A 9,382-nucleotide genomic window follows, 5' to 3' on the forward strand; every position below is an offset into this window, starting at 1 on the left:
TTAGCCAGGTTTCAGTTAGTGTAATGATGGACATATTGGCATGTAAGGAATTTAGTAATGCTATGAGGTCATCGTAATGCTTGCTTAAAGATCTGATATTGTAGTTAAAGATAGTTATGTTGTTGTTGGCACTGAGAAGTGCTCAGTGCTCAGACTGTATACCTTGTACATGTACTTGTAGAAATAAAGATATTATTATTATTACTATTATTATTATTATTATTATTATCCAAGGCTGTCGCCAGTACAAAGAAACGCTGAGAGCACTATAGCTGTGGCAGGTTTTCATCCCAGGTATGGCGCTAATGTTAAAATTGATCGATTATGCCGCAACACTACTTGCTGTTGTGTCAGACTGGAAGCTTGGAGGGCTGAATAAACTGCAGAACGAAGCAATGAGGATAATCCTTGGATGCGCTTGGTATACCAAAATTCTAAATGTGCGGAAAGAACTTGATATTCCAAGCATCAGAGATCGTGCAAGAAATGTCCTCACTGGGGTCGACATGCTCAGGCAAGCCCATTTAAACCCCTGCACAGAAGTCCTCCAAACCTTCCTCAGCACTCGTGAACACTCTTCCAGATGGATTATGAAAACTGAAACTTACCACCGAGTGAACCAGGTACATGATCTATGTCAAGTAAGACAACAGCGACACTCCTGCTACATGGAAAATTACCCCAATCCAAACCACTATTTTTTTTTACCCCAAAAACTTATTAAATCCCACCCAAAGCTTCGCCTTGAAGCCAAGTAGGATACCATAAGCTGTATTGATGCCTTAGTCACTCAGCACACTTTTCCACAAATTATTAATGTTAATGGTTGTGTTCAGCAATCCAGTGGTGCAGCTGGCAGTGTTAGTGTTGTTATGGCTCATATAATAGAACTTGGAACACACATCAATAACTGCGCCTCTAACCTTCAATCTGAACTGTTTGTTATATTCCTTTCTCTCAAATACGTCCATAACTCTGGTTTCAATCAAATTTTTATTGTAGGTTAATTATTTCCTTAAGTTTCTCTCCTTGCGCTTTGATAAAGCCAACTGTAAGATAAACTTAGTTAATTACAGATAACATAATACTGCACTTGCATGTCTGTCCACAGTTCCTGGTGTAATGTTACAATATGTTATAGATCAAGGCTGCCTCCAAACACTCTAACTTATTTTTTAAAAAAATAAAAACAGCTATCGCTGGAGTTACTTTTACGATGTAAGTAATTAAGTAAATAAGTTTATTTAGGCACAGGTACACAAGTACAATTATCATAGTGTAAATTACCCATGATAACCAAAAAAAAAAGTCAACGTGACTTATTTCAGTTGGTTATTATTAAAAAAATAATATGAAAGTAATTGCTTTCAAATTTAGAGACAAAATGAATTACGACGTTTGTGGTAAATTAAGAAATAATTAAACAGGTTAAAGATACGTGTATTATTATTATTATTAGCGAGGTATGGAGGTGTAGTGAGAAGATCAGCTGATGAGTGTGTTGGTAGTGGTGGTAACAGCAGGTGAACACTGCTGATGATTATTATCTTGTGTCTCCTCTTTAACATCCTGATAAGATAACAGGACTTAGTTCATCACAGGAGTGAAGTACGGACATTAAAGCAGCCACGTTGGAAGTGGTTAGTGGAGTTGTGGAGGGCGGCCTTCAGCTCTCTTTAATAACTTATAAGTTGGTATTATGTATGTATTTATCAGTGGTAATCCAGGGTAGGAGGTGGTGGGCACGTATTACCACAGTGGTAATCCAGGGTAGGAGGTGGTGGGCACGTATTACCTCACTGGCACTGGCACTGACACCTCTACTGTGGCCCTCTACTGTGACCGTGTTGGAGTACTACTGTGGCACTGAATGTCGTAGTTCTGTACTGTGGCCTCTGAGGACTTGTGTGGCCTTGTTAGTCCCGTACTGTGGCCTCTGATGGCCACATTGTGACAGTGCCATATTGTGGCCTCTGATGGCCATACTGATAGTGCCAGTCCCGTACTGTGGCCTTGAATGACTAGTGACCTTATTAGACCCGTATTGTGGCCTCTGATGGCCACACACAGTGTCAGTCCTGTACTGTGGCCTCTGATGGCCACACACTGTCAGTCCTGTACTGTGGCCTCTGATGGCCACACACAGTGTCAGTGTGTGGCCTCTGATGGCCACACACTGTCAGTCCTGTACTGTGGCCTCTGATGGCCACACACAGTGTCAGTGTGTGGCCTCTGATGGCCCCACACAGTGTCAGTCCTGTACTGTGGCCTCTGATGGCCACACACAGTGTCAGTCCTGTACTGTGGCCTCTGATGGCCACACACAGTGTCAGTCCTGTACTGTGGCCTCTGATGGCCACACAGTGTCAGTCCTGTACTGTGGCCTCTGATGGTCACACTGACAGTGCCAGTCCTGTACTATGAACTTGAATGACTACATTAACCTTGTTAGTCCCGTATTGTGGCATTAATGGTCACACTGACTGTCTCTACCATACTGCCCTCATAGGGTACATAGTGATCTTTAATACTGGTGCTGGCCACAGCTAGTGTAGTTTGTGACTTGCTAAGTGAAGTACCTAGTATACTTGATCGTCACCTAAACCTTGTATTGAGCTGCTGAGAATATATAAATTTTGTTTTAAAAGAAAATTTTCACATACATATAATGTGTTTTGTAGTGATTTTGTTAGTGTTATTTCCTTATTATTTTATTTGTTTCTTGGTAGTGTTTTCAGGTTAGTGGTTATATAGTGTATTTGGCAAACCAAATATATACTGCACTTTCCTAATGGCATTGGCAAATATTTTGTTAAATCTATGGATGTTCATGTAAATATGTCCTTTTACTTTAAATCTGATTTTGTTTAAGTGTCTTGCTATTTTTTAAAATGATTACATTTAATATTTTAGTTACATGCATTAGCGACAAATAATAACCAAGGTATGTGGGATATTAACCCATCATTTCCTTGTATACCTTTGCAGTATTAGTAAGTTTATTTAGGTACACATATATACAGTTATGCAAATTTAGGCGACTACAATTATCATACATAGTGATGTGTAAATTACATAGGGTAGCCCAAAAAAGGCAGACCAAGTGACATTTCCATTGAGGTCCTTGTAATTGTATGTGGTAATGTGTTTGGTATATATTTTTGGTAGAATTACCAACTATGTAATATTGTTTGTAACGGCTTGACAAAGCTCCTGGAGAGCGAAACATTGCCACAATAAAATGTCACATTAATTGTACTTAAGTCCTTTTACTTTGTGTAATGTGTTGGTGTTCAGCAGTCTGACTTTTCAAGTTTCCAGCATTAGAGTTATTCAGGCTACAAGTTGCTTACCAATAATTTTATAAAATTTGTATGTGGGAGAACCTCGTCAGTAGAAAAAATGTTGACTTCTGACTGCTAGACTTGCAAACATTCGTGAGATTACTTATATTCGTGTTCAGTTGCTCTCTGGTGTGAACTGTGCTTAGTGTAATTTTTATTCAAAAAAATATTGGTAGGCACTTTCTTAAATTTTCATCAATATCACTGTATCATTGTAATTTCTTGGTGTAATAAACCTATAATGATTTAAGAAATTGATAAATCATTGTAATAAGTATAAGCAAACTATCCATCAACCAACCATGAGACCCTCATGTAATAATTTAAGTTATTGTTTTAAGTTATCTTCTGGTTATACATCAACTTTACATATCTTTGGTAAGGCCTCATTTTGACTGTTGCTCAGCTCTGATCTTCATATTACAGAATGGACATAAATGCACCGGAAACTATACAGAGAAGGATGACTATGTTGATCCCAGTACATGTATTGGAATTTTTCAGTGGAGTTGTGCTGAAATCTGAATTTTCAATTCTGGAGAGATATTGATTTAGGGGGAGGATGTGACTGAAATATACAAATAGAACCCAGGAATAAATAGAGTATATAAATAACATGCTGAAAGTATCTAACCAAAACCGTACTTAAAGCAGTGGTGTAAAGTTGGAAACATTTAGATTTGGAAAGAACATAGGAAAGTGCTAGTTTGGCAGTAATATTTTACATGAGTGGAACAAACTCCCAGGCACTGTCACTGAAACAAGAGCTAATATCATATATAGGCCAGACAAGTATTTGAATGGATGTGGTTGGGTGTGTTGGACCTGCCTAGCATTTGAAAATAGACCTACTTCAGTCTTTCTTCATTGGCAATTCTTTGCCATTGTATTATTGCATAATGCTTATTTGATTAACAATGTTTGCCCTGCCACCATTACACCAAAGCCTCAGTTTAATGTACCTTGATTTAGCTGACTTCTGGAAAAAGATACAAAATCCACAGTTGTTAGATGTAATTTGAGGGCTCATTCGTATTCTCTATATATGTAACTATTTATACTTTTGAGTTTAATTACATGAACGTGGATTAATTAACATTCTTGTAAAGTAACCCGCCTTAGCCTAAGATTACTAAACTTTTAGGCAGTGATTGGTTGGGAGCGTGTAGTAGTGTATAGTATATCATTCAGTAAAATATTCAAAACTGTTTCTCTGGATTGTGGCCTTACAGCTTGTGAAACCATTAGACCTTAAATTACTAATTTTGTTGTAATATGTGCTTCATGGCTGGAGCTGTATGAACCCTAGTCCCAGATGTCTGGTTTATTCATGATCCCCTGTGGTATGTTATTTGGTTGAAACTCATAAGTGAACACAGTTAAGGCTAATTTGTAATTAGTTACATTGGGGTTTCATTTAGATCCTCGTATTGTGACAAATAGCTGGATTCATGGATCATCGTTGTATTTGTGTTAATTGTGTTATCTTATTTCATCACTTGAGATTTGTCTAGTCTTAGTTTGAGTTACTTCCATTGTAAAAGAATTAAAGAATTTATTGATCATGTATGTACATATTTGACACAATCAGCATCTACATGGATACAGTACTAGTACTACAATTAGTTAGTAGTCTGCTTGTCTACAAATTTAATAAAGGTCTGGGATTACAACTTTTGTATGTTCTAAGAAAGCTTCTTGTTACGCAAAGCATTTTGGACATAAAAACTAGTAATAATGACTACTTTTTGTCTTAAAAATGCTTTTCACTATTTCAGTCTCGAATACAACATTATCGTCATCCTAGGGTAAAATGGGCTCGATTCCTCCTGAACCAACAAAAGCAGAAATTGACCTGCTTCGTAGTTCTGTAGTGCAGAAGATTGATTCTGATGGTGTGATTTATGACCCCCAAGATGTGAAGAGAATAAAAACAGATGACAAATACATCAGACGATTTTTGATGCATCATGACAATGATCAGAAATTGGCTTTGGAGATGGTGATTGACACACTTAAGTGGAGATTTGAAAATCACTGCAATGGTAATTACAGTATACTGTTCTTTTTCTGTTATTGAAATTCCATGTTATTTTTTAAATTAACCTTCTGACTGTTTCGGTCGTGTATATACGTCTTATGAACCAGTGTTTTTGACATATTTATACTCCAAAATTCTAGCGGCTTCAAATCAAGCGGGAGAAAGCTGGTAGGCCCACATGTGAGAGAATGGATGTGTGTGGACAGTGTGCACAGTACAAAAAATATCCTGCAGCACGCAGTGCATAATGAGGAAAAAAAAAATCTGACCGTGTTTTTGGATTAAAATACCAACTTTGAGGTGTATTTTTGTATAGTATTTATGGTTGTATTCTCGTTTTCTTGATCTCATTTGATAGAATGGAAGATATATTACAGAAATGTTTGATTTTTGCCGATGTTCAAGAGTAAACATATGACGTAATTGTCCAATAGGTGTCCAGTTAGCCATTCTAATATGTGGTCTTGAATGCATTGATATTACTTATACAATTATTACAATAATGAAGTAGTCTGCATAACAGTAAATCTTCTGTTTTTTGTGTGAATAAAAATTCAAAATAGAAAGCAAGGGGGGGCCTGGAGCTGTGACTGATGAACAAAGAAAATGTTATTTTTAGTGCCAGAAATGTCTGCATTGTTCATTCTGAACCCTATTTTAAAATTGGCATCTGTTTTTCTTTGCATAAAATTGGTCAAATTGCCAATTTCTGACCACTTTATTGGATAGTTGAAATTGGTAAGTGGGCGGTTTCTTGTACTTGCTCGATAGAACAAATGATCCTCTAAAGAAATAGCTATGAGTTTGGTCGACTGGAACAATGGAATTGGCCGAAAATAGGGCTTAAAGTGGGCAAAATCGCCAATACGTAAACATTGCTGAGATTAACTTTGGAAGAATGTAATTCTATAAGATTTCCATCAAATTTCATACTTTTGGTGTCGTTTACATCGGGAAAAGATTCTCTATCATTTCATAAGTTTTTTTGCAACAGAGATAGACTTTAGGATTTGGGGTCGCGACAGTCAACGGGTTAATATCACTGGGTAACTGTCTAAACCTTTTCCCCAGGTTGTTTCCTTATATTTCATATAAAGTACACATATATTCAATTCAATTCAAGTTTATTCTCTATAAGGGTTACAATGTGGGGTTTACAGGTTTTGGGTATTGTGTGGTTTACATGTTATAAAATACTAATTACAGAGGGGGCCACTAAGACACCTAGCCTGGCTAGGCATTTCGAGCAGACTTAGATTAATTCTTAACATTAAATCTTTACAGATTATGGTATTAAAGCTAAGTGACTACATCATAATTTGTGAGTTTAGCAATGTGAATGCTTTTGTTTTGGCACAATACAAAGTGTCTATATTGGAGTATCATAGGCAAACTTAGGACTAGTTAGGATTTATTATTTTAAGATTAAGATTAGTATTTCTGGGTTTAGTCAGTGGGTGAGTCAGTGTAATTGTAAACCACCAGGTGGTTAACATGTAGTTAGTTGTCGGGGTGGATCAGGGAGATAAGATGTTTTCTAACTGTAGTTTTGAAAGTGATGAATGTGTCTGCAGTTCTAGAGTTTTCAGGTAGGGTGTTCCAGATTTTAAGTCCTTTGAAATACAGTGGACCCTCACCTAACGATATTAATTGGTACCTGAGAATGAATATCGTTAGGCAAATTTTTTAGCGTTAGCCGAGGCAAAATGTTAGCGTTAAAATGTATTGTTAGGCGAATTTAACGTTATGCGGTGCGTTCGTTAGGCGAGGGTCCACTGTACATTGAATTTTTGTGAAGGTTTAGTCGAACATGGGGAATGTCATAGAGATGTTTGTGTCTGGTGTTATGCCTGTGGATCCTGTCACAACTATCAAGAAAGCATTTTAGGTCAAGGTTAATATTGGAATTTAAGGTCATGTAGATATAGATTTCACAGTAGTAAGTGTGGATGTTCTGAACAGGGAGTAAGTTTAGATCTATAAAGAGTGGGGGGGGTGTGTTGCCAGGGATGGGATTTAGTGATTATTCTTACTGCGGCTTTTTGTTGGGTTATTATTGGCTTTGTGTTGCTGCAGTTGAACCCCAAGCACAGATAGCATAGGTGAGGTATGGATATATAAGTGAATGGTATAGTGTGAGAAGGGCAGTTTGTGGCACGTAGTATCGTATCTTGGAGAGGATCCCCGCCGTTTTGGATACTTTTTTTGTTGTGTGTTGGATATGGGTGCTGAAATTTAGGTTGTTGTTGAGGTATAGGCCAAGGAATTTGCCCTCATTATGTCTGGCAATTAGTGTTGTGCAACACCTGCTCTGCTACCAAATATAATATAGTAGGTTTTGCCAGTGTTAAGTGTAAGTTTATTGGCTGTCATCCAAGCCGATATTTTGAGCAGCTCCTCGTTAACGATGGTGTTGAGGGTGGCAAAATTAGGGTGGGAGATGACATAAGTCGTGTCGTCAGCAAAGAGAATGGGTTTCAGGTGTTGGGATATGTTTGGAAGATCATTGATGTAAATGAGGAAGAGTAGGGGTCCAAGGACACTTACTGCGGAACTCCAGTATCAAGTGGCCGTGTTGATGAGGCTGTCTCATCAATGGTGACATACTGATACCTATTAGAAAGGTAGGATTTGAAATATGCAAGCGCATGGCCTCTTATACCATAGTGGTCAGGTTTGTGGAGTAGGATGCCTTGGTCATCTGCGTCAAACCCTTTTCTTTGGTCAATAAAAATTCCTAGCGGATATTCCTTATTTTCCAATGCTGTGTAAAGCAGGTCTAGCATTTTTATAATTGCATCATTAGTGCTTTTATTTTTTCTGAATCCAAATTGGCAAGGGTTGAGTATGTTTTGTGATGTTATAAATGAATATAGTCTCCTGTGCACGAGTTTCTCGAAGATTTTGGATAGCAATGGTAAGTTTGATATTGGCCTATAGTTGTTTACGTCTGTGGGGTCACCACCTTTATGTATTGGTGTAACCCTTGCTGTCCCGAGTAGTGTCGGGAAAGTGCTAGTTTCTAGTGACTTGTTAAAAAGTAATGTAATAGCATGTGAAAGGACATGGGCCGCTCGCTTGTACAATAATGGTGGGACGTGAGACAGATTCCCCGAGTTATTTTTAAGTGACTTTATGATCGCGGTGACTTCCGTGGGCTCAGTTGGTACAAGATAGAAGGAATTTGGGAAATTCCCATCTAGGTAGTCCCCGGCACGGGCATTGGTACGTGGGATTTTACTGGCGAGATTTGATCTTATGTTTGAGAAGAAGTCGTTTATCTTGTTAGCTGTATCAGTGGGATGCAGTGGTTCATGAGGTTTAGTTAGAACAATATTCTTGTTTTTTTTTCAGTTTGTTGGTCCCCAGAATCTGGGAAAGTATTTTCCAGGTTTTTTTTATATCTCCTCTTGTGTCAGTGAATCTGCTGGAGTAGTACAGTTGTTTGGCTTTATTAATTTGGTGAGAACTGTTGAATATTGTTTAAGAATATCTTTGTGTATTAAGCCCTGTCTGTATTGCTTTTCATATTGGTGTTTCTTATCAATGGATTTCAGAATGCTGCTGGTTAGCCATGGGCAACCAAGCCGTTTGTACGTGATCTGTTTAGTTTTTATGGGACAATGTTTGTTGTATAGTCTAAGTATTTTGTTAAGAAAAATGTCTGTCCAAACGTCAATACCATTGGCATTGGAGAATTCTGTAGGCCAGTCAACAATCTCTAGGTCTGCTGTGAAATTCCTTATTGAGGCCTCGTCATGGAGTCTAAATGAAACTTTGTTGTATTCGAGTGGTGGCTTACTAATGTTTGTTAAGAGGAAGGTTGGGTAGTGGTCTGTAGTGCTGTCTGTGATTATCCCTGATTTAAGGGGGCTAGTATGTTGGTCCATATGTGGTCTATTATGGTTACACTTGTCTCAGTACATGCAACAATTATTTCTTTTCCCCCAAACACGTGTTGGTATCTAATAAAGGAGAGGAAAATGAAAGGATAACA

General features: G+C 37.8%; 1 long non-coding RNA gene across 1 annotated transcript; it reads left to right on the top strand.

The window, feature by feature from the left end:
• The first annotated feature begins 1,499 nt into the window (after positions 1–1,499).
• LOC128705105 (uncharacterized) lies at positions 1,500–5,255 on the top strand. Its single transcript, XR_008409662.1, has 2 exons — positions 1,500–1,640; positions 5,123–5,255. It is a non-coding gene; the product is annotated as an uncharacterized lncRNA (long non-coding RNA).
• The last annotated feature ends 4,127 nt before the right edge of the window (positions 5,256–9,382 follow it).

This window comes from Cherax quadricarinatus, chromosome 45, assembly GCF_038502225.1.
Source record: "Cherax quadricarinatus isolate ZL_2023a chromosome 45, ASM3850222v1, whole genome shotgun sequence".
NCBI lineage: Eukaryota > Metazoa > Arthropoda > Malacostraca > Decapoda > Parastacidae > Cherax > Cherax quadricarinatus.